We start from the raw sequence: 26,356 nt of genomic DNA, 5'->3' as shown, positions 1-26,356 counted from the left end.
CTATGGCCAGTTTACCTCACATGAGTTTTGGAAGGATAAAATAACACAGGGAAATGAATTATAAGCCACTGTTATTATTCTACACATAAAGACAGAGACAGATACAAAGCGTTAAGACTGAATTCTTTTGTTCCCCTCCACAGATTCATATATTGAAACCCTATCCCCTTGTGTGTGATGGAATTAGGAAATGGAGTTTTTAGGAGGTAACTAGGTTTAGAAGGGGCCATGAAGGTAGAGCTGTCATGATGGGATTAGCTCTTATAAGAAACAGAAAAAACACTAGAGCTTTCTCTCTCCACCACGTGAGGAGGACACAGCAAGAAGATCGCCATCTACAAGCCAAAAATGACGGACTCACCTGGAAGTAGATCTGCCTTGATCTTAGACTTCCCAGAAGTGTGAAATGTCTGTTGTTTAAGCCACTTAGTCTATGCTATTTTGTTATAGCAGCCTGAGCAGACTAATACAGGTAGGTAAGTAGGGAAAGGATGATTGATAGATACATAGATGGAGATAGAGCATGCATGTGTATACTTAATGAATTACTTCAAATGTCTTCACCAGGTAATTCAAATAGGAGATTCCCATTTTAAAGGGAGCGTAAAAGTGCTTGCTTTCATGAAGTATACAGATGGAAAAATACGGTAACTCCAGCCTAAAAATGCACAGCACTGAGCCTAATGCAATATTTCTGAGATTAGTCCCACAAAAACAAAGAACACCATCACAGAGAGCCCGACAGCCTCCTCCCGGCACCCTGCCGCCTGATTCATTTACTCTAAGTTGTTTGTTACAACTCCAGAGGATCAAAGCTCCTGCTCCCTAACTTCAGAGACTCTCCTTCCCTTTGTTGTCAGAACGGCCTCCCAGAAGCAGGGTTGAAATCCAGTTTGCTTCTAACAGTCCCACACCTTCTCTTGGCCTTGCTGGCAATATTACCAGGGACAATTTTTAAATTTTAAAATTTATAATGCTTTTCATTGAAAAAAAGAACCCTTCAAAACTGAAAAGAACAATTCTGATTAGGCAAGCACTTAACAAATGTACGAGATGTAAAGATGCTTTTGAATTTCACGTTTTAATGCATTTACACAGTTGAAGCTATTTCTAAACAAATAGATATATTTTTATGAAAATAATATGTGGACATGATAGCATTTCAAATACAGAAATTCAACTTTTCTAACCCCAGTTCCTCTCTCCAGAGACAGTTTTTGGCCACATGAATGTTACCCCCATAATTCTAAACATTATGTTTATCTGCTGTATCCATTGTAGATGGATTTTAGCACCCTAGCGTGAGGCAGGAAGATAAACTCCTACCCCTACTACTTCTCATCCCTCTTCCTTTCAATACATCACATTCATTTCATTACTTATGTGGCTTCTCTTCTGTAATACCATGCAATTTTTGCTGGCTTTTACTGAAGTGGTAGCACAGTGGCTAAAAGCCTTGGTTCTGGAGATGGACTTGGCTTGGAAGCTTTGTTCTTCAGGTTATTAGCTCTGCAATCCTGAGCAATTTCTCAACCTTCCTGGGCCTCTGTTTCCTCACCTGTACAATAGGGAAATGGATGATAACCACTACTGCATGGAGTCGCTCGTGATGATGCAAATAATAACACATTTGCAGCCTTCAATGTCCAATACACGGAAGCTCTCCAGAAATATTAGCTATAGTACAGAGCTACAGTATTCACTTTCACTCTAATCTCATCATTGTCTTTATGCCTGAGACTGCTTGTGCCCCCAGTTCTGTCTTTCCCCTTGTACAACTCACCTTTTGTCAACAGCATGCTTGCTTTGTTTACCTGTGATGATAATATTTACAATTTGTTATGCAATTACAACAAAGTGTCCTGTGTTTTATTTACAGGTTGATGCTATGGGTTGAAAACCAGTAAGTTAAATTAACTAAGTTCTGCGCAGTCCTGGGGACAACAGGATGGTAGAACTGTATTTTCCTCTCTGTAGGTATGATGCTCCTACTTCTGTCTCTAACATCAACTGTTTAAACTCATGCTGTATTTCAGTTTGCTTTTTCCTCCAACCGCTATTTTCTCACAAAATTTCATTACTTTTCCTAAAATTTGACCCACCTTCTTTTGTTCTCCTTGCACCATTTTCCCAGAATAAACTATTTTTTAAATGTTCAAACTGAACACTGTTTCCTTGCCTGGATCCCCTCCTTTTTCAAAACCCTTGTCCCTCCCCCTCCTCAGTTTGGAAGCTGTAAGACCAAAGCAAGGATAAGCTCCTGAAACAAAAGAGACCAAATTGCTTTCAGGTTAGACTGGAAATAATGACTAGTTACTAATCATGAAAACTGCATAATTCTGGCCCCATCACTCTTAATTTTCTCACTTTGTGGGAGAGTTAACAGTCTGGATTTCATCCAGTACTGCAGGTAATCATGAGCCAGGTAGTCCTTATTCCATATTGTGCCCAATACTGGTCTAGGCCACAAGTGAGGTCTCACCTAGGGCCTCTTATATTTCTTAAGATTAGAAATTTTGTGTGGAACTTCAGGCTAAAACTCTAGTTATTACTAAGCAGGGCATTGTTCCCTGCATATATCTCTCAAGAATTAGAAGGTGGCTTGTGGAAGATTTGAGAATCAGACTCATGAATGCATGTCTTTCTTGTCTCTAAGAAGAAAATATTTTATTCTTAGAGATCCAGAAACAGCCCTTGACTGTGCTGAGCCCACCCAGGCCCTCCCTGGACCAGTCACTGCCGTGTACCCAGGGTGATGTGATCCAATGGGCTGCCTGGGCAGCAGTTTATACTTTACCTAAAACAGAGCTAGGCGTGGTCCTCTCAACAGTCCCGGGACAGGAGTGTTGCCCTCAGATGCTTCTTTCAGGCTCGGAGAATGGCACAGGTGCTAAGTGTTGGAGCCATAATATGGATCTCCTGTGTTTGTCCAAGGTTGAAAGGCTGGGAGAGACAGAAAAACAAAAAAAATATTTGAAAAACAAAACCAGTCTTGAAAAGTTGTCTCTCTGAGGTAAATGGTACCTTTGTCTTAAATTCATACTAAACTGGAGATCATACACCTTTGTTTTTTAAATTGGCGGATAATTGTTTTACAATGTTATGTTGGTTTATGCCATACAACAAAGCAAATCAGTCATAACTATATATATATATATATAATTGAGCCTACCTCAGCCCTCCCCTCACACCCCTCTAGGTCATCACAGAGCACCAGGTTGGGGTCTCCGTGTTACACAGTAGCTCCCCACTAGCTAGCTATTTTACACATGATAGTGTTTATATGTCAATGTTACTTTGTAGTGACATGGATGAACCCAGACACTTTCTTAGAAGTAGGTTTTCAGAAGATGGAGGACAAATGAAAGTTTATGTCCAAAGAGATGGGGATTTGTGTGGCGGGGGTGGGGGTGGGGGGGGTGAGTGAGGTAAAGGGTGCAAAACATAAGCTCTGTCCATTTTTAATTGGCTATTGGACTAGCCCAGGTTGTTGTACAGAAATATGGAAACACTAAATGTGGTGAAATAGCCACATGGACAATTGTTCAAAAATACTTTTCTGTTCCCCTTGAAACAGAATGATTTACTGATTTCATCAAATACATACATCAAAGATATGACAGAAAGTTGAGTAAGTTATGTGCTTGGAATGGCATTTATTATTATTAGCAAGCATAATTATAGTGCTTACACTATAACAAGTGCTATTTTAAGTGTTTCAGTTCAGTTCAGTTCAGTCGCTCAGTCGTGTCCAATTCTTTGTAACCCCATGAATCGCAGCACGCCAGGCCTCCCTGTCCATCACCAACTCCCAGAGTTCACTCAGATTCATGTCCCTAGAGTCAGTGATGCCATCCAGCCATCTCATCCTCTGTCATCCCCTTCTCCTCCTGCCCCCAATCCCTCCCAGCATCAGAGTCTTTTCCAATGAGTCAACTCTTTGCATGAGGTAGCCAAAGTACTGGAGTTTCAGCTTTAGCATCATTCCCTCCAAAGAAATCCCAGGGCTGATCTCTTTTAGGATGGACTGGTTAGATCTCCTCGAAGTCCAAGGGACTCTCAAGAGTCTTCTCCAACACCACAGTTCAAAAGCATCAATTCTTTGGCGCTCAGCTTTCTTCACAGTCCAACTCTCACATCCATACATGACAACTGGAAAAACCATAGCCCTGACTAAATGGACCTTTGTTGGCAAAGTAATGTCTCTGCTTTTCAGTATGCTATCTAGGGTGGTCATAACTTTTCTTCCAAGGAGTAAGCATCTTTTAATTTCATGGCTGCAGTCACCATCTGCAGTGATTTTGGAGCCCAGAAAAATAAAGTCTAACACTGTTTCCCCATCTATTTGCCATGAAGTGATGGGACCAGATGCTATGATCTTCGTTTTCTGAATGTTGAGCTTTAAGCCAACTTTTTCACTCTCCTCTTTCACTTTCATCAAGAGGCTTTTTAGTTCCTCTTCACTTTCTGCCATAAGGGTGGTGTCATCTGCATATCTGAGGTTATTGATATTTCTCCCGGAAATTTTGATTCCAGCTTGTGCTTCTTCCAGCCCAGCATTTCTCATGATGTACTGTGCATAGAAGTTAAATAAGCAGGGTGACAATATACAGCCTTGACAGACTCCTTTTCCTATTTGGAACCAATCTGTTGTTCCACGTCCAGTTCTAACTGTTGCTTCCTGACCTGCATACAAATTTCTCAAGAGGCAGATCAGGTGGTCTGGTATTCCCATCTCTTTCAGAATTTCCCACAGTTTATTGTGGTCCACACAGTCAAAGGCTTTGGCATAGTCAATAAAACAGAAATAGATGTTTTTCTGGAACTCTCTTGCTTTTTCCATGATCCAGCGGATGTTGGCAATTTGGTCTCTGGTTCCTCTTCCTTTTCTAAAAGCAGCTTGAACATCTGGAAGTTCACAGTTCATGTATTGCTGAAGCCTGGCTTGGAGAATTTTGAGCATTACTTTACTAGCATGTGAGATGAATGCAGTTGTGCGGTAGTTTGAGCATTCTTTGAAATTGCCTTTCTTTGGGATTGGAATGAAAACTGACCTTTTCCAGTCCTATGGCCACTGCTGAGTTTTCCAAATTTGGTGGCATATTGAGTGCAGCACTTTCACAGCATCATCTTTCGGGATTTGAAATAGCTCAACTGGAATTCCATTACCTCCACTAGCTTTGTTTGTAGTGATGCTTTCTAAGACCCACTTGACTTCACATTCCAGGATGTCTGGCTCTAGGTCAGTGATCACACCATCGTGATTATCTGGGTCGTGAAGATCTTTTTTGTACAGTTCTTCTGTATATTCTTGCCACCTCTTCTTAATATCTTCTGAGATTTTAAGTGCTTAGCAAATATTAAACTCATTTAATCCTCACAATTGCAATCTTAGGTAAGTATTATTTATAACACTGAATTATTTTTTCGAAACTGAAGCCCAGAGAGATTTAAGAGCCTGTCCAGTGTCACACAGTAAGTAAATGACAAAAACCCAGGATTAAAACCAAAACATCTATACTTTCATCACTTTGCTATGTCACCTTATTATGAGTTGTGTTTAAGGAAGGGACTAAAATGACAAGACTCAACTAAAAGGAAAATGGAGAAATGAGAAAGTGAGTGATCCTAGAAGCTAGGGAGGACTTAGGCTCAGGAATTTCTGGTGATGAGGTCTGGAAATAAGAACAAGAACTTACTGGCAATCTTAATTTAGGGTAGTATCTGAATCCATTGAGAAATGACTTTGTTTTCTTTAAAATTTATAAAGACCACATTGGATGTGGTCTTTATAAATTTGGATGAAGAATCATGAAGGAAAGGAAAAGAATAAGGTGGCTTAAGTAATGTCTTACTTAAGTAACCTCTTCCCTCTAATTAGGGCTTCCTGGATAGCTCAGTTGGTAAACAATCTGCCCGCAATGCAGGAGACCCCAGTTCGATTCTTGGGTTAGAAAGATACCCTGAAGAAGGGAGACTACCCACTCCAGTATTCTTGGGCTTCCCTGGTGGCTCAGTTGGTAAATAATCCGCCTGCAATGCAGGAGACCTGGGTTCGATCCCTTGGTTGGGAAGATCCCCTGGAGCAAGGCATGGCAACCCACTTCAGTATTCTTGCCTGGAGGATCCCCATGGACAGAGGAGCCTGGGGGGCTACAGTCCATGGGGTCGCAAAGAGTTGGACATAACCGAGCAACTTTTACTTTCCTTCTAATTAATAGAGGTGAGAGGACCTGTGGAGAAGGACTGAGCTCTCTCTGCTAGCTGCCTAGACACGTTACCAGGATGAACAAGGAGAAAAATGGTGACCACTGTACTAAATTTGATGATCCCACAAAACCAAGGATTCAGGTTTTTAAGAATGGCTTATGATGGCATACCTGCTGCATGCAGATATGCCACTAAGTGTGCTTCCAGTCACACATTTTAACTGGGGTAATAGTTCCTAAGAGGTACACATTTGTTCACTATGGCTGCTGTAGTATTAATACAAACTTGGTGGCTTAAAACAAAACACATTTTCTTATGGTTCTGGAAGACAGAAGTCCAAAACCAGTTTCACTGAACTGAAATCAGGAGTTGGTAGAACCATTCATGCCCCCTCCAGAGGCTCTAAGAGAGAATCTGTTTCCTTGTCAGCATTCCTTGGTTTCTGGCTGGCATCAATCCAAACCCAGCTTCATCATCACTTTCTCTTTGAAGTCAAATCTCCCTCTACCTCTCTCTCATGAGAACACCAGTGACGACTTTGGGCCCATCCAGGTAACCCAGGATAATCTTCCCGTCAATAACCTTAATTTAATCCCATTGGCAAAATCCCTTCTGTCATTTAATGTGACATTCACAGGTTCTGGGCATTAGAACGTAGACATTTAGGGCAAGGGTATTATTGAGTCTACAACAAGGTAGATACTGTTATTTTTCTCAGATGCAGGAAATGAAGTTTAGGGAAGCAATTTTTCCCAGGTTTTACAATTTCCAGAGTTAAGATTTAAATCCTGGCAGTCAGGGCTTAGGGCACATTCTAAACAATTTCAATCTGTGTCCTTAACTACCACATACTCCTTGGTTAAGAGTCACACATAGGTATCAAGACCCAATTGAATAAAACATGATGTACTGTCTCCTCTTTCACTTGTGTATTTCTGAATCTGGCCCACAGCAGAAGAGTCCAGAAAATTGTTAAGCAGGTTCACTAAGAGAAAGCATTTATTGTTTGATTTGCACTGAGTAATGACAGGTTGTTGTTATTGTTGTTTTAATAGAATATGCCACCAAGTAGTGTTATCACCATTTTATATATTTAAACAATCAAACAACAACAAAAAGCTATAGATGCAAAGGTGTCAGGGACATGTCTAAAGGCATCCTGCTGGAAAAAGAGCTGGCACCAGATGCCGAGACCCGAATTCAGCCCATCCAGTCTTGATTAAGCACCTATTCAGAGAGATTGTGATTCACCACCCAGCGCCTGAGTCTTTATATCCCAGCTTCAAGATGGAAATTAGTTGAGGGATCACAGATACTTGTACTAATCACTAATTCATAATCTGCTAACCCCTTCCTTTGTGGGAGAGAACTTGGCATTTCTAAAATCCTTTTCTGCCTGAGAGCGAGCAGAGCAGCCTTTGCTCCTCTGGCCATGACCTACTCTGCTTTGAAAAGGTGATTTGGCAAGTGCAGCTGCAAACGCATCTCCAATATCACACATCTATGGAAAATTCCAGTCAGGTTTTAGACCCAGTCACAGTACATTTTTCTGAGGATCAGTAATGATTTGCTGAGGATCAGTAATGCTCTCCGTATGCTAGCTGACAAGGGCATGATCTCTGTGCTTATTATATTCCATTTGTCAGCTCCTCTCTGACACAGTTGTCCACAGGATTCCTTAGGAATATTTGAGTTATTTAGGCACTATTTCAGGAGTTGCTCCTGCCTGTATCCTCTCATTTCTTAATCAACATTTCCCAGTTGAGATATTAAGTAATTCAGCTGAGGTGGGTTATGAGAGGCATTCTTCCCTACTCAACTTCATTTGAATCTACACCCTGTATATCTGAATCTCCATACCCTGTAAGCTTCACATATGTGACATCACATACTCCCCATCATCACTATTTTCAGGAGTCATGACCACACGGTGACTAGCAAGTTCATCAGCCTTTCCATTTCTTTCCCTTTTGATTGTTTAAGAGTGATTTGCCAGAGACTGTGCGTTTCGATTTTTTGCAAAGCTCAGTGGTCCAGAGACAATACCAGAATTCTGCCCTGGAGAAACACACATTCTGCTAATTGTTCTCTCTCTCTTATAGAACAGAAAAGGGACTCATCCATTACACAGTTATTCAAGGTTTACCTGTGTGCATTGTAGGGATTTGGATAAGACTGGTGATACTCCATATTTCCTACTGGAAGATATTTTGCATTCCATAAAATTAAATCCACACCATATGAGAAATTTAGTCTAACCTCTCATCTATTGATTCATGAGGTTTGGCTCACTGAGATTTCCCCCCTCATTCTATTGTGAAGAAAAGGAATTGTTGGCCAAAGACATCGTCATATGTTTATGTTTCCAAGTTTGCCAGTTATCTTTATCTCTATTTGGGTTGCCTTTTGCTATACAGAATTCTTTCATTTTTATGAAGTCAAAGCAACTTTTTCTTTATATCTCAGTTTCACATTCTGCTTAGAGAAAGACTTCCTCATAACAAGATATGAATTCTCATCCTATAGGCCTTTAGGTATTTATTTCTTACCATGGAACATTACTCAATGTATGCTATACAGGCAGTCCTCACTCTGAACAGTTTGCTCATGCGTGAATTTCAGTTACCATTATTTAATTAAATAATGCCTGTCCCCCAACAGAACAAACGAATTTCAGATACCAGCATGTATTAACTGTGAGGAAGTGCCAAACTTCACAGCTGTTATCAAGTTCACAAACCACCACAGTAATGATAGATGTATATCACAATTAGAGAACAACCAGACCCCACCTTTCAAAGTCTCTGGGTGCTGGGTCACTGTGCATGTTCACATACAGAGAGCAAGACCCATGGAATGTTTAGAACCGAACAGCTTCATTTCCAGGTATTTTGGAATTTTCCACCTCTGTTTTTACTATTGATTTCAAGTTACTCCTATCATGGTCTGAGAATAGACTAAACTTCATATGATTTCTGCTATTTTAAATTTGTTAGAGCATGCTTTATGCCCCAGAATGTGGTCCATCTGGGTGTATATGCCATGTGAGCTTGAGACCATGTGCATTCTGCTGTTGTTGGATGAAGAAGTCTGTAGATGTTTATTACATCCATTTTGTCAATAGTGTTGTTGAGTTCAGTTATGTCTATGCTGATTTTCTGCCTGCTGGATCTCTCCATTTATGATAGAGGGGTGTATAAACCTCCAGCTATGACAGTGGGCGTCTTTCTTTCTCCTTGCAGTTCTGTTTTTGTCTAATTTGATGCTTTGTTGTCAGGCACATACACATCAAGAATTCTTATGGCTTCTTGGAGAACTGACCCCTTTATCATTATGGAAAGCCTTCTTTGTGCATGGTAATTTTCCATGCCCTCAAATCTGCTTTGACTGAAACTCATACGGCTTCTCAAACTTCTTTAAATTAGTATGATATCTCTTTCCACAACCCTTTGCTTCTAAGTTATATGTACCTTTATATTAAGATTTAAAGTAGATTTCTTATAAGTGGATCTTGTTTTTAGGTGCTCTGTGACAATCTTTTAATTGGTATAATCATTGGTATTTAAAATGATTATTGATATCATTGGATTAATATCTATCATATCTGATACTGTTTCACATTTATTGCCATTGTTCTTTGTTCCTATTTTTATATTCCACTCTTTTTCTGCCATTTGTGGCTTTAATCAAGCATTTTATATGATTCAGTTTTCTCCTCGAAAAGCCAGACACAGTATACTGGTGGAATTAACTGCAGTAAACAGATCTTCAGTGATGTGGTGCTGTAGAAGCATTCTATAGTCTTATGATTAGGTCTCAGTCTTATAATGAGCATGTGTTCCTCAGCACTGAATTTCAGAAGTGCCTCTCAACATTAAAGTATCTCATTTTAAGTGAGACAAAATGGCTGGAAGGGACTTGGGTTAGGGTATTTCCCTTCCCTCAGGTCAGTCAATCTCAAAACTTAACAAAACCAAATAGATTAGACCTCCGGTAAAAGAGTCCCTCCTAAAGGCAGGACTTATTAAGAATAAGTGATGGAAGTAAAGTCTGATGCTGTAAAGAGCAGTACTGCATAGGAACCTGGAATGTTAGGACTACGAATCAAGGCAAACTGAAAGTGGTCAAACAGGTGATGGCAAGACTGAACACTGACATTTGAGGAATCAGAGAACTAAAATGTACTGGAATGGGTGAATTTAACTCAGATGATCATTATATCTACTGCTGTGGTCAAAAATCCCTTAGAAGAAATGGAGGAGCCATTATAGTCATCAAAAAAGTCCGAAATGCAGTACTTGGATGCAATCTCAAAAATGACAGAATGATCTCTGTTGTTTCCAAAGCAAACTATTCAATATCAAAGTAATCCAAGTCTGTGCCCCGACCAATAATGCTGAAGAAGGTGAAGTTGAATGGTTCTATGAAGACCTACAGGACCTTCTAGAACTAACAACCAAAAGAGATGTCCTTTTCATTATAGGGGACTGGAATGCAAAAGTAGGAAGTCAAGAAACACCTGGAGTAACAGGCAAATTTGGCCTTGGAGTACAGAATGAAGCAGGCCAAAGGCTACAAAGTTTTGCCAAGAGAATGCACTGGTCAGAACAAACACCCTCTTCCAACAACACAAGAGAAGACTCTACCCATGGACTTCACCAGATGGTCAATACCGAAATCAGATTGATTATATTCTTTGCAGCCAAAGATGGAGAAGCCCTATATAGACAGCAAAAACAAGACCAGGAGCTGACTCTGGCACAGATCATGAACTCCTTATTGCCAAATTCAGACTGAAATTGAAGAAAGTACAGAAAAACCACTAGACCATTCAGATATTACCTAAATCAAATCCCTTACAATTATACAATGGAAGTGACAAAGAGATTCAAGGGATTAAATCTGACAGACAGTGCCTGAAGAACTATGGATGGAGGTCTGTGACATTATACAGAAGGCAGTGATCAAGACCATCAACAAGAAAAGAAATGCAAAAGGCAAAATGGTTGTCTAGGAAGGCCTTACAAACAGCTATGTAAAGAAGGAAAAGGAAAAGGAGAAAAGGAAAGATATACCCATTTGAATGCAGAGTTCCAAAGAATAGCAAGGAGGGATAAGAAAGCCTTCCTCAGTAATCAGTGCAAACAAATAGAGGAAAACAATAGAATGGGAAAGACTAGAGATCGCTTCAAGAAAATTAGAGATACCAAGGGAACACATTTCATGCAAAGATGGGCACAATAAAGGACAGAAATAGAAGATATTAACAAAAGCAGAAGATATTAAGAGGTGGCAAGAATACACAAAAGAACTATACAAAAAAGATCTTCAAGACCCAGATACTCATGATGGTGTGGTCACTCACCTAGAGCCAGACATCCTGAATGCGAAGTGAAGTAGGCCTTAGAAAGCATCACCCTGAACAAAGTTTGTGGAGGGGATGGAATTCCAGTTGAGCTATTTCAAATCCTAAAAGATGATGCTGTGAAAGTGCTGCACTCAATATGCCAGCAAATCTGGAAAACTCAGCAATGGCCACAGGACTGGAAAAGGTCAGTTTTCATTCCAATCCCTAAGAAAGGCAATGCCAAAGAATGTCCAACTAAAACACAATTGCACTCATCTCACACGCTAGCCAAGTAATGTTCAAAATTCTCTAAGACAGGCTTCAACAGTACATGAACCGTGAACTTCCAGATGTTCAAGCTGCGTTTGGAAAAGGCAGAGGAACCAGAGACCAAATTGCCAACATCCGCTGGATCATGGAAAAAGCAAGAGAGTTCCAGAAAAATATCTATTTCTGCTTTGTTGACTATGCCAAATCCTTTGACTGTGTGGATCACAACAAACTGAAAAATTCCTCAAGAGATGAGAATACCAGACCTTCTGACCTGCCTCTTGAGAAACCTATATGCATATCAGGAAGCAACAGTTAGAATTGGACATGGAACAACAGACTGGTTCCAAATTGGGAAAGGAGTATGTCCAGGCTGTATACTGTCACCCTGTTTATTTAACTTATATGCAGAGTACATCATGAGAAATGCTAGACTGGATGAAGCACAAGCTGGAATCAAGATTGCTGGGAGAAATACCAATAACCTCAGATATGCAGATGATAGCACCCTTATGGCAGAAAGCGAAGAAGAACTAAAGAGTATTGATGAAAGTGAAAGAGGAGAGTGAAATAGTTGGCTTAAAGCTCAACATTCAGAGATCTAAGATCATGGCAAAAAGATGGGGAAACAGTGGAAACAGTGACAGACTTAATTTTGTTGGGCTTCAGAATCACTGCAGATGGTGACTGCAGCCATGAAATTGAAAGACACTTGCTCCTTGGAATAAAAGTTATGACCAACCTAGGCAGCTTATTAAAAAGCAGAGACATTACTTTGCCAACAAAGGTCTATCTTGTCCAAGCTATGGTTTTTCCAGTAGTCATGTATGGATGTGAGAGTTGGATAATAAAGAAAGCTGAGCACTGAAGAATTGATGCTTTTGAACTGTGGTGTTGGAGAAGACTCTTGAGGGTCCCTTGAACTGCAGGGAGATCCAACCAGTCCATCCTAAAGAAAATCAGTCCTGAATATTCATTGGAAGGACTGATGCTGAAGCTGAAACTCCACTACTTTGGCCATCTGATGGGAAGAACTGACTAATTGGAAAAGCCCCTGACGCTGAAATGATTGAAGGTGGGAGGAGAAGGGGACAATAGAGGATGAGATGGTTGGAGAGCTTCAGTGACTCAATGGACATGAGTTTGAGTAAACTCCGGGAGTTGGTGTTGGACAGGGAGGCCTGGAATGCTACAGTCCATGGGGTCACAAAGAGTCGGACACAACCGAGTGAGTGAACTGAATTGAACTGAGGGCGGGCCTTATTATGAATAGTAGAATTTTCTGGTGTATTTCAAAATTGTTCCTGTCTCCTCCCTCAGCCAGAAGAGGAGTTTACTCTGACCTTCTTCACCCAGTAGTGACAGCTGGCAGAGCTCAAGAGACAAAACTCACAAAAGTACAGAGGCCTCCCTGGAATTTTTATCATATAGACGTTTGCACACTGAGCCTCTAGCAATTCATCAAATACAGTTCCATTTTTCCTACCTCAGTATTGGTTTCCACAGTGATTTCTGCTCTTGCATTTCTGTTCCAGTAAGCTGTTATAGTCTGTGTTCGCCTCTCCAATTTGGGACATGGTGATTTTTCCTGTGACCTCACTTCTCTAATGTATCTAAGAATTGTTGATTATTCAGTTTGTTCAGATATTTACTTGTTAGTACAGAGTGGCAACTTCCAAGCTCCTTTCATGTTGGACTCAAAACTAGAAGTCTCATAAGCTTTTTTGACAATAGAATAAAACATGCTAATTCTCAGTATTTCTAATGTTTTAGGTTGCAGTCTCTTAACTAAGAATAACGTTTACTATATTTTGAAAGCTTAAAAGAATGTATCTTTAAGTAAAATAAAATTTGTAATATCCAAATATGTTAGCGTTATTATATAATGACTTGCAATTGTCATCTAAAACAATTATATAAATCAAGCTCTACATTTAGTATTAAAAACATTTTTTAACTTTTGATTTTATATTGGAGTACAGTTGATTAACAACATTGTGGTAGTTTCATGTGTACAGTAAAGTCTCTTTTTTAAAGTCTATATATATCTCTACAACCAACAAGAATGTTTCTAGTGTTTTCTCAGCAAGATTTTAAGATCAAGGAACAATAATATTTTCCACATTGGTCATTAAGATCAACTTTGCACAGTGTAATTTGTATGACCATTTTTGTAGTTCTACAGTAAGGATAGTCTGTACTTTATTTACCTTATATTTTATTTCTTATATATACATGGGTTCCTATACAGATTTAATAATATATTGATGTACTATTATAGTTTAGCAGATTTTTTTAAAACCACCGAAACTTTGGAGTATGTTTTTATATTGGATATGCACATTTCTCTCCTCATTCCAACTTTACCCTCCCTTAAAAAAATCTGTTTTATGGTGATAAATGCCTCTTGATCATTATAACTTTTAAAAAAAATGTGTTGCTGGAATCTATCCGCTAATATTCATTACAACCTAATATCATAAAAGAAATGTGCTTCTGATTAATTTTAGGGTAAATTGCTAAATCTAATTTTTGTCTTGGGACTCTTAGCTTTTTTAATAAATTGGAAAACAACTGATATCTTTCTAAAGTGTAGATCTTTGATTATATTTTCTAACCTTATAAAGCTACTTATATTTTCTACTCAAAATATGAGTCAATATTGGATGCATATAACTTATTCATTATCATCTAGTTTGTCCAGATTTTCAAGTGTATTGGTATAAAGTTAGTATAGTATTCTTTTGTAATTAAAAGAATACTGCTGTATAGCTAGTCCCATCTCTATTGTATTTACCAAATATTGCTTATTTTACTAGTCTTTCTAAAGAACAAGCTTTCGGTATTGTCAAGTTTACCACTTTTTTTCTCTATTTTTGTCTTTGCTCTTTATTAATTTTGTCCTTCCACTCTTTTGGATTTACCTTATTCTTTTTCTGTGTCTACTGTCCAACTCCTGTAGCTTCAAGAGCCATTTTCAACAACTCAACCAGCTCTGCCAACTGTGTCATGGCCACTTCATCATATGCCATTAAAACTTAATCTCATATACTGGGTGCAGACACAGCAGCCTTATTTTGCTTTCAGAATTGTTCCTTAGCCTTGGATCCTTCTTCTTCTAAATTAGCACTATCGTCAGAGAAAATTCTAGCAGGCCACATCCACATGCTGCTTATAAGGCTTGCCTTTCCTCCAGTTTCATAGTAAAAGACAAAGTATTTCCATCCTTTTTATTTATTTATTCTTTTGATATTTATCAAAAATTTTGCAACACTTCTTTGCAGTGTATTCAAATTCAGAAAAAAAAGCAAGACTTCATGCACACAGGGTCACTGAAATGTCATGATTTTAAACTGTGTATGACCTTGAAAATGACCTTTCCTCCAACATCTTTAACACATGGTCAACTTGTCATAAGCTCTTCCTCACTACCACTTCCAAAGGACACACCATCATTATTAGAAGAGATATCTGCACTCCCATATTTGTTACAGCATTATTCACAAGAGCCAAGATATGGAAAACAGCCTAGGTGTCCATCAATACATTGATGAATAAAGAAAATATGATGTATATATAAAGTGGAATATTACTCAACCTTAAAAAAGAAAATCCAACTGTTTAAGACAACATGGATAAAACTGGAAGACACTATGCCCAGTGAAATAACACAAAGACAAATAATGCATAATGTCATTTACATGTGGACTCTAAAAAGTAACTAAAAATACTCTACTGCCACAGCATATTTTCCTCAGCAGAATCTAGCAGCCCCTACTATGAGTTCCATCCTTTTCTTATTGTGTGTACCAGATTAAAACCACAGGGAAATATGTATCTACTGATGTAGCTAGATTATATTTTACCATTTTTTTTTTCTTTTTAAATCATTCCTTCCACTTCTGGCATCAGAATCTCATTTTTTTCCTTCAGAGAAGTCCTAGTGATTCAGGTAGATTCTCTCTAGGCTGTGTGACTTGGGCCTGGCTAGAAACAGTACTGTTACTGTTAAGTCACTTTAGTCGCGTCCACCTCTGTGCGACCCCATAGACGGCAGCCCACCAGGCTCCCCTGTCCCTGGGATTCTCCAGGCAAGAACACTGGAGTGGGTTGCCATTTCCTTCTCCAATGCATGAAAGTGAAAAGTGAAAGTGAAGTTGCTCAGTAGTGTCCGACTCCGAGTGACCCCATGGACTGCAGCCTACCAGGCTCCTCCGTCCATGGGATTTTCCAGGCAAGAGTACTGGAGTGGGGTGCCACTGCCTTCTCCAGACACAGTAGTTTGTATATATATTCCATATGTCTTTTGTACTCATTTCTCTTTTTTTTTTTAATAATATTTTATTGAAACACTTTCTCAATTAACAATGGAACAAAGTAAATTTGACTCAAACCTGTCCAATCAGCCTCAACTACTAGTGAAACACCTCAAATATATAGGACAGGATAGGACCCTTATAGGTCATATTTCTGCCATTATGGCAAAAAATAAAAAAGAGACAGACACAACCAGGCTGTCTCTTGCCCTGGGAGATGGGGTGGTAGCCCTGGCTTCTGCTATTTAAGGCATCTTGGAGGGCAGGCTCCTTAACATTTTGTATGGTGGGTAAAAGGCCCCCCTCCCAGCAAATGAACTAAAAGCAGGCCAGCCTGTTCCTTCTTTGTCCCGAGAGAGCCGGGTGGCATTTTTACATTCATGCCATGGTCTTTCCTGCCCCCAGGGTCTTGGGATAGATTCTCTGTTTTCCATCATTTTCCCTCCAAATTTTAGTCATTATTTTTTAATTGACATTAGTAATCCTTTATTTTGTTTGACTATGACACCATCAAACCATGCTTCTGAGTGCTTAATTTCAGCTACTGCTTTTTTAAGTCTAGACTTTCTTTTTTTTATTATTTTATTTTTTAACTTTACAATATTGTATTGGTTTTGCCATATATCAAAATGAATCTGCCACAGGTATACATGTGTTCCCCATCATGAACCCTCCTCCCTCATCCCTCCCCATACCAACCCTCTGGGTCGTCCCAGTGCACCAGCCCCAAGCATCCAGTATCGTGCATCAAACCTGGACTGGCGACTCGTTTCATATATGATATTATACATGTTTCAATGCCATTCTCCCAAATCATCCCACCCTCTCCCTCTCCTACAGAGTCCAAAAGACTGTTCTATACATCAGTGTCTCTTTTGCTGTCTCGTATACAAGGTTATTGTTACCATCTTTCTAAATTCCATATATATGCGTTAATATACTGTATTGGTGTTTTGATTGCATTTCACAGTGTTTGCTTAAACTGTGTATGTTGCCCTTTATTTTTAATAACTAATCATAATTTTAAATAATACCTTCAATGAGATATAATTTACTTTCCATATAGTTTCAAATGTATAATTTAATGTGCTGTGTATTCACCACTACAATTTTAAAGTTTTTGTCCACCTCTCTCCAAAAAAGAAAACGAATCTATTATAAGTCACTTACTCCCCATTTTTCCAAACCCTAGGCAGCCACTAATATACTTTGTCTTTATGCTGCTGCTGCTGCTGTTGCTATAGATTTGCCTATTCTGGATATTTCATACAAATTGAATCATACAGTTACTTAGCATGGTTTGAAGGTCCATCCATGTTGTAGGTCCATTCAAGAAATCATGTATCAGTATACGATTTCTTTATATGGCTGAACCACATTTAATGGTATGGTTATTATTGTGATTTATTTATCCATTAATCAGTTAATGGACCTTTGGGTTATTTCCACTTTGGAATTACTTAAATAATGCTGCTGTGGCTGGATTTATCTGCAAGTTTTGTATGCAGGTCTAGACTTGTTTTTAAATTAATAGATTATTTTTGAGTAATTTCTGATTTACATAACAATGAAGCAGAAAGTATAGAGAGTTCCAGTAGTCATGGATGGATGTGAGAATTGGCCCATAAAGAAGGCTGAGCACCAAAGAATTGATGCGTTTTGATTGTGGTACTAGAGAAGACTCTTGAGAGTACCTTGGACAGCAATGAGATCAAACCAGTCAATTTTAAAGTAAATCAACCTGAATAGTCATTGGAAGGACTGTTGCTGAAGCTGAAGCTCCAATATGTGCCCACCTGATGCGAAGAGCCAACTCATGGGAAAAGACCCTGATGCTGGGAAAGAGTGAAGGCAAAAGAAGGGGGTGGCAGAGGATGAGATGGTTAGACAGCATCACTGACTCACTAGACATAAATTCAAGCAAACTCCGGGAGATAATGAAGGCCATGGGGTCACAAAGAATTGGACATGACTTAGTGACTGAACAACACATAGAGAGTTCTCATACCTCCTGACCTTTATCCAGTTTCCCTTATTATTAACATCTTATGGTAGTATAACATATTTGATATAGTTACTAAACTAATACTGACACATTATTACTAACTAAAGCCCATGGTTTACTTTGGACTTCACTCTTTGTTTTGTACATTATGTGATTTTTGACAATGTATAATAACCTGTATCCATCATCACAGAACCACACATGGAAGTTTCACTGCCTTTAAATTTCCATGGTTCACCTACCCTTTTCTCCCTCTCACAACCTCTAGTGACCACAGATCTTTTCATTGTGGCCACAGTTTTGCCTTTTTCTAAATTTCATATAGTTGGAATCATGCAATATGTACACAGCCTTTGCGTACTGGCTCTTTTTCACTTAGCTATATGCATTTAAATTTCTTCCACGTCTGTTCATGGCTTCATAGACTTTCCTTCTTATTGCTGAATGCTACTGCTTTGTATGGAGCCAAGGAGTTCAAAAGACTATAAGCAGAGAAGCCAAATGGTTCATCTATTGGAAAACATCTTAGTTGATTCCAAGTTTTGGCAATTAAGAAAGAAACTGTTATAAAAACCCACATTCAGGTTTTTAATATAGATATAACTTTTCAGTTGCTATGGGCAGATACCAAGTAGCATGATGACAAGATCACTGTATCATAAAAGTATGTTTACTTTTATAAGAAACTGTCATGTATCTCACTAGCAACAAATGAGAATTCCTATTGTTCTATATCCTCACCAGCTTTGGTATTTCATTTTTTGGATTTTAGCCATTTGAATAGGTATGTATTGGTATCTCATCACTTTAATTTAAAATTCCCTAATGTTATATAACATGTAGCACTTTTTAATAAACTTATTTGCCATGTGTATATTTTCTTTGTTAAATCATAGTTGTTTTAACTAATGACTGAAAACTCCAATATCTTGTCCTCCTGTGTTGACTTATATTGTCTTTTTCTTTTGGAGCTCTTGACCATTTAGTATTTTTCTGGTATGTCAAATTATGTTTTATATTAAAACCAGGCTTATTTTAATGGCAACCCACTCCAGTACTCTTGCCTGGAAACTCCCATGGACAGAGGAGCCTGGTAGGCTGCAATCCATGGCGTCGCTAAGAGTCGGACATGACTGAGCGACTTCACTTTCACTTTAGGAAACTATAAAGATACCTCTACTCTGGATGTTGTTATCTTTCTTTTGAAAAGATCTCTTTTTGCTCATAGCAGACAGTTACGATGGGGACTGGTAACCTTAGTCCATTCTCAGTTTGAGCTCATTCAAAGGGGTTCTCAGTCTTGGTAAGGTTGGTCTATTTCTGGCTTGTCCTTCCTCCATGGGTGCTGCCCTTTGAAATTACCATGTGAACATTCCCAAGTACTTGTACTGGTCAGGCTTTATATGCAATGGTTCCCTCAGCCCTGTTGAGACTTAGTTTGTCATTCTCTTAGTTGTTGCTTTTTGCTTGAGTTTTGCCACTTGGCTTCTCTGCTTGCAGTCTTTTGAACTCCTTGGCTTCTCAGCCCCTAGACTGTAAGATTTGAATCAGCAAATGCCCCAAGGAGAAAAGCTGGGCCAAATGTCATTCCTGTGTCTATTTCCCTTCTCCCTAGAACTTGGCCCACACGTCTTTGTGTCTCTAACATTCTGATGCCTTCAAACAGATGTTTTTCTACTTTATCCAGGTTTTCTAACATTTCTTCAGACTTCATCTGATCTTATTTTATTACTGAACTATCACCACAATTATCCCTAGAAAGAAAATTTTATGTTTTAAGTTACTTTGTTTTCGATATTTACTCAGTTTCTATATATACCTCTTACCTGATCCTTCCACCTTATTCCTGTATTACCAGTAAGATGGAGGTAAGGTGGAGGCTAAGAATATTGGGAAGAAATCACTGATGAATTATTTGTCTTGTTCTTTTATTTCTCCTCTCCTTGTCTACTCTGGCAGCCTATATTGGCCTTTCTTGATTTGACCCAGTTGCCCAAATAAGGAACCCAGTCTGGCAAAGAAAGATCTGATTTCACTCTCAGAGATGTCTGCATGTTAGGATTAGCTAGATGGTGAACACCATGCCAGATTTCTTTGGGTGAGACATTGGCAGAATTGTGCAAGCTCTTTAATGTGCCTTCTGCCAACATTGCTCAGACTATTCAGATTTTCTAACCTTTCTACTTGCATATCAGATGAGCCCTTCTCTCTTTCCTGAGCTTATTTGTAGGAGGTCAGCCCTTGGTTTTTCTCTTTGCCCATCCAATCATATTTGTTCATGAATTTCAAAAAGTCTTCAAGATCTCTCTCTTCCCTCCCTTTCTCTCTTTTCTCTTTTTTTAACCAATGCTGTTAAATATTAACTATATATTTGCATATCTCTTAATTACAAAGGAATATTAGAAGGCTAAATCATTAAATATGAACCCCACCAATCTATGACTCGCACAGCACTCTCCCCCAGGCCTAAGGTTGTGATATCCATTGGCTTTCTTATAGTATCTTATATGTTTCTAAATTTGTAATGATTTAGTTAATTCCTGAGTTATGTGACAATAAGAAATCAATCAAATTAGCATTACAGTACTGTGGCTTAGACCCAAGGACCAGAACCAAGGGCTACAAAAACCTGTAAACCAGTAAGTTCCATGTATGCTTTATGCTTAATGAGTGCTGAGCGTGAATGGGAAGTGGGGGAAATGGATGTTAACTTCATATCACAGACCCTTGTACGAAAATGAAAAAGAAAATGCCATAGCTCCTAGTTAAAGTCATTAAAACCTTTTTATATAAAGAAGAATAACACATAAGAAAAACAACATACCCTATATGATGGGGTCAATGGATAATTAATTACCAGGTCAGGGAAGACAAATTAGACTTGCTATGGGATTTCATTTAAAGAAGGGTTTCAAAAAGCACTGCCTTCTTCTGTGAGGACCTCTTAGATGAGGTAGGATTGAGTCTTGAATAAGTTTATAAGAAGGACAGCAAAGAGCCTTCAGGGAAGGGACAATACACAACATCAGGAGTGAGCACAGAGGGCTTATGGAATAGGGAACAAACCTGGCTGAACATATGAGTACCACATGTTGGGGGACCTGAGGGAAAGGCTGGATGAGGTTAAATGAAATAGAATTAGATTGAAGAGAAATAGAGGGAAAGACATATGGGAGACTGTGAAAAGCTCCTGAAAATGTAGGTCCACCTAGTTAAAGCTATAGTTTTTTCAGTAGTCATGTATGGATGTGAGAGTTGGAACATAAAGAAAGCTAAGCACTGAAAAATTGATTTTTCTTAATTGTGGTGCTGCAAAAGACTCTTGAGAGTCCTTTGGACAGCAAGGAGATCAAACCAATCAATCCAAAAGGAAATCAGTCCTGAATATTCATTGGAAGGACTGATGCTGAAGCTCCAATACTATGGCCACCTGATGCAAAGAAGCAACTTATTGGAAAAGACTCTGATGCTGGAAAAGATTGAGGGTAGGAGGAGAAGGGGGTGACAGAGGATGAGATGGTTGGATGGCATCATCAACTCAATGGACATAAGTTTAAGCAAACTCCAGGAGACAGTGAAGGACAGAGAAGCCTGGCATGCTACAGTCCATGGGGTCACAGAGTCAGACACAAACTGAGCGACTAGACAATAAGAACAACAAAAGGAAAAAATAAAAACAAACAAAAAAGAGGTTGATAATTCATTAAAAAGAAAGAAGAAAGAGAAGAAAAATAAAAATAAAGGAAAGCAGAGAGATACACTGAAACTTGGGCTTCTGATTAATGCTAGCTGGGAAGAATGTACCAGCATCACAGTTAAATCAGAGGTGCAGGACTCCTAATCCATATTCTCTCTTATACATGGCAAATTCAAATGTGGAAAGGTTCTGAGGGACAAAGTTTCTTGGGACTTAACCCTGCTTCATTCTGAATCTCCTTCCTCTTATCCCCAAGCAAAATTATGGTTCAGTTCAGTCAGTTTGGTCGCTCAGTCATGTCAGACTCTTTGTGACCCCATAGACTGCAGCACGCCAGGCTTCCCTGTCCATCCCAACTCCCAGAGTTTTCTCAGACTCATGTTCATCGAGTTGGTGATGCCATCCAACCATTTCATCCGCTGTCATCCTCTTGTTCTCCAGCCTTCAATCTTTCCCAGCATCAAGGTCTTTTCCAATGAGTCAGTTCTTCGCATCAGATGGCCAAAGTTTTGGAGTTTCAGCTTCAGCCTCAGTCCTTCCAATGAATATTCAGAAATGAATATCCTATTCCTTTAGGATTGACTGGTTGGATCTCCTTGCAGTCCAAGGGACTCTCAAGAGTCTTCTCCAACACCGCCAAGATGTGACCAGCTGAGAACTGATCCTTTGTTATCTGAGACCTCACTATCTCACAGAGGCGTCAATTCAATTGTTGATACACTTGTAAGAATATATTCACTAAAGGATAAAGGATGGAGGGGCTTCCCTATTAGCTCAAGGGTAAAGAATCCACCTGCAGTGCAGGAGACCTGGGTTCAGTACCTGAGTTGGGAAGATCTGGAGGAGGGCATGGTATAACCCATTCCAGTATTCTTACCTGGAGAATCCCCACGGATAGAGAGGCCTGGTGGGCTACAGTCCATGGGGTCACAAACAGTCAGACATGACTGAGTGACTAAGCACAAAGGATGGAGATAAAGTCGTTTGTAGTATTAAATGCTTATCATAGTCACTGCACACACAACACACCTCAGCTATACTGTGTATACTATTATGTATAAAATATTACATATATCAGAGCCAACTTTATTGACAAGGAAGCTAAAGCTTAGAGAAGTTTCACAATTTGCTCAAGATCACTCAGCTGATAAATGAGAGAGTAGCTCTAATTACCCAGAAACACAAGGTGTCCAGTTGTTCAATACTTCAGAGTTTCTGAGAGCTGAAGGTCCACCAACAAAATACATGAGTCACAATTTCAGAGAGCTATAACTCCAAGTTTAAATTACAATTATTTTGAAATGTTCCCAGTAAGAGAGGTTGATAGGGTCAAGGAGTTTTGGAATAAATTGAAACAATTGGAAAGTTTTGTAGGAGTTAGATCTTGACCTCTGGTTTAGAGGAAAGACCAGCAAATGTTTTGCCAAATGAAGTAAGAAAAGTTATCTCAGACAACTGACAGAAAAACTATAAATCATTAAAGAGTCATCCTCACTACTCAGAAACAAAAGGTCTTCTTAGGGCAACCATCCATCCAAATTTCCAAGGTTCTTTTGAAACACATGCATCTGTGATTCAGAAATTAAAGTTTCAAATCATAACTGACAACTTCAGTAGCTATTACCCTTTGCCCTTAGAAACCACCACCCAAACTCTAAGGAGAATTGTCCTTACTGTTTACTCTGGAGAGTCTTAGCCCCTGGGTTTCAGAGATTTCACTTTGTTTTTTGTAATTTCATTGAGGTGTAAAATACACACAGAAAAGTTCATGAATCCCAATTGCTTTTGACATCCAGATCAGTCAGAGTACACTTCAAAGAGATAAAGAGTACTGTGATTTCTTTACTTTTTTTTGCTTATCATTACATTCACAACTTGCCATTCTGTTATTACACACTATTTGTGTTTGCTGGTTTAATGTGAGTCCTCCCGTGGGAAAAGAGATTGTACTTAGAATTCTAAAAATTTCATGTTTCCAAACTCTAGAACTGTGGGAATGCCTCTGGGCTTTGGCAAATTCATCCAGGTGAAAGATTTCAGCTTCAGACGTGAAAAACCTTATTCTGTCCAGATGTTCCTACCCAATTCATCTTGCTTGATTTATCTTGAAATTCAAAAGACCAAGTATTAATCACAACTAATATAGGACAACTCTGTAATAAACATATATTTCATACATATTAAATATATTACATATATAATTCATAGAAACATATAACTATTAGAGCTGCATTTCTCTTCTATCTGAAAACTATCTTTTTAAAAATTTTGAGAGTGATGGGTGGGTGGCAGGGAAGGTCAAGAGAGAGGAGATACATGTATCAGTTCAGTTCAGTTCAGTCAGTCAGTCGTGTCCAACTCTTTGTGACCCCATGACCACAGCACGCCAGGCCTCCCTGTCCATCACCGACTCCCAGAATCCACCCAAACCCATGTCCATTGAGTTGGTGATGACATCCAACCATCTCATCCTCTGTCGTCTCCTTCTCCTCCTGCCCTCAATCTTTCCCATGTATACATATAGCTGATTCACTTTTGCTGTACAGAAATAACACAACATTGTAAAGCAATTGTACTCCAATAAAAATAATTTTAAATTAATATTGTAATTTAAATTTGAGAACATAAAACAGGTATCACTACTCATGAAAATTTTCATTCACATAAACACTCAGTATCTTTCATATCCCACCTCCTTTATCCTCTGGTTCTTATAATATTCATTGATGGTAATTTTTACACCTTTAACAAATGAGAGGGTAGCTTCATTATGGAAACTTAAAATATAACTCCATGCTGGGTTTTTTTTTTTTTTTTTTTGATTTGTAGATTTTTTTCCCTAATTCATAGAAATCAGAGTTGATGCACTGGTAGTAATGAATTACATAAAGCAGAAATAAAAACAAAAAGCTGAGTAAATATGGTATTTGTTAGACTGTAATGAGGGAGATAGTTTTTCAGAACCTTAAGATGTTATACATCATAAGAGACACCTAAAGTGAGTTGAAGTCAAACCAGTCTTTCATCCATAGATAATTAAAATGACCCCATGTTTCAAGACATAAGTCAAGGATTTTCAGGAGTATAGTAATCTTTAATGGCTAACCTTCAGGAAATTTTCTTTGCAACCTGGGAAAGGTACTGAAAAGAAGCTTATGGACCAAGAAGAGAATTTAATGGGCTCTTAACCCCTTTCAATTGAGGTACAAGATGTGGGATTAGGAAACGGAGCAACTATTTAAGTCTCTTCATTCTATTTTTCACTCAGCTCAGAAAGAGTCCAGTTCGCAAAGCACAGTCTCTTGAAATTGTATGTGCATCTTCATTCCTTTGAGTACTGAACTTTCACATTTATGAGAGTCTTCTATAGATATCTCCAGAAACTAAAACCTCCATTTCTTACCCATAAATTACTGTATTATAGTGACATGAAAAAGAGAGATTTTTGATGCTGCAACAGTATCATAGAATATTACATTGAAATAAATGAACATTTCTGCTGGGCTGAGAGTACTATAAAATTAAAATGCCAACTGTAAATGGTAAAAGGGTTAATTTCCTGACCTTGGCTATATTTAATCATTACTAATGGGTATTATATTAATTAAACATGCCTCCTCAATAATTATACGAAGAAGCTGCAAAGCTTTTAAGACTCCTGCTAATCCAGCACCCTTTGGTTACTTGTTTTCTAATTTGTTCATTTTAACTAATTATGTGAATTAGAGCAAATAAACATGTGAAAAATCTCTCTGAGACTCTGACCTCCAAATGTTTTGAATCAGATGGAACAATCCCTGTTCTAGCTCAATTATTCAATTTCTAGAGTAGATTAAAGGGTTAAAAAGAATGATTTATTTACTTATGAATAAGCAGATATATCTTGAGCTTTCATACTTTTCATGGTGACTTCTCAAGCACTAAGTATTGTCATCCTAATCAAGTCCAAAGAGGATTAAAATAAGATAAATGCATAATGAATGACTATACCAATTTTTACCAAAAGTTCCATATAGGATATTATGATAATGCCAGAGAAGAAAGAATAAGACAGTTTTGCATGTACTGTTTTTGGCAAACATTAATGACCTCATAAATATTATAGTACACATGAGAGGAACATCCTGCATTTTATCTTTTTTACAGTAATGAACTTAAAATATAGGTCTTATATTTTTTGTTGTTTATGTTGTGTACTTCTGTTTAACCCTTTTTTATGTTTAACCCTTTTGTTCAGGGCCATATTTCCAACTAAGGATATGAGGGCAGATTTCTTTTAATGCTTCCATGGTAGAATAGAGAGAGAGTTACTGGATACCCACCCTCTCCAGGTCACCTAGCAGATAATGATCATTATCCCAACTTATAATGGTACACCATCCTGCCCAGTGCACCAACATGCCCAAAAAGGCTGGCATGTTTTTTTCTCCTGTGGAGTAATGCACAGTGGGAAAATGAAACCGTCCCTGGTAGTAAAACTTCCCTTAGCCCAATAACTGAATCAATATTTG

General features: G+C 38.6%; 1 long non-coding RNA gene across 2 annotated transcripts in view; it reads right to left on the bottom strand.

Annotated features, from left to right (window-relative positions):
• Positions 1-1,062: 1,062 nt before the first annotated feature.
• LOC147367082 (uncharacterized) overlaps positions 1,063-26,356 on the bottom strand; it is a 100,266-nt gene continuing 74,972 nt past the window's right edge. For both annotated transcript variants that reach the window (XR_015169160.1, XR_015169159.1), the window contains 2 exons: positions 2,798-2,943; positions 1,063-1,558 (listed from right to left, as the gene is read on the bottom strand). This is a non-coding gene — a long non-coding RNA (uncharacterized LOC147367082). The remainder of the gene's footprint in view (positions 1,559-2,797; positions 2,944-26,356) is intronic.

This window comes from Bos grunniens, chromosome 8, assembly GCF_055505025.1.
Source record: "Bos grunniens cultivar Pamir isolate PY7600 chromosome 8, Bosgru_T2T1.0, whole genome shotgun sequence".
In the NCBI taxonomy this organism is placed as follows: Eukaryota; Metazoa; Chordata; class Mammalia; order Artiodactyla; family Bovidae; genus Bos; species Bos grunniens.
This window is presented reverse-complemented; position numbering and strand designations above follow the sequence as displayed.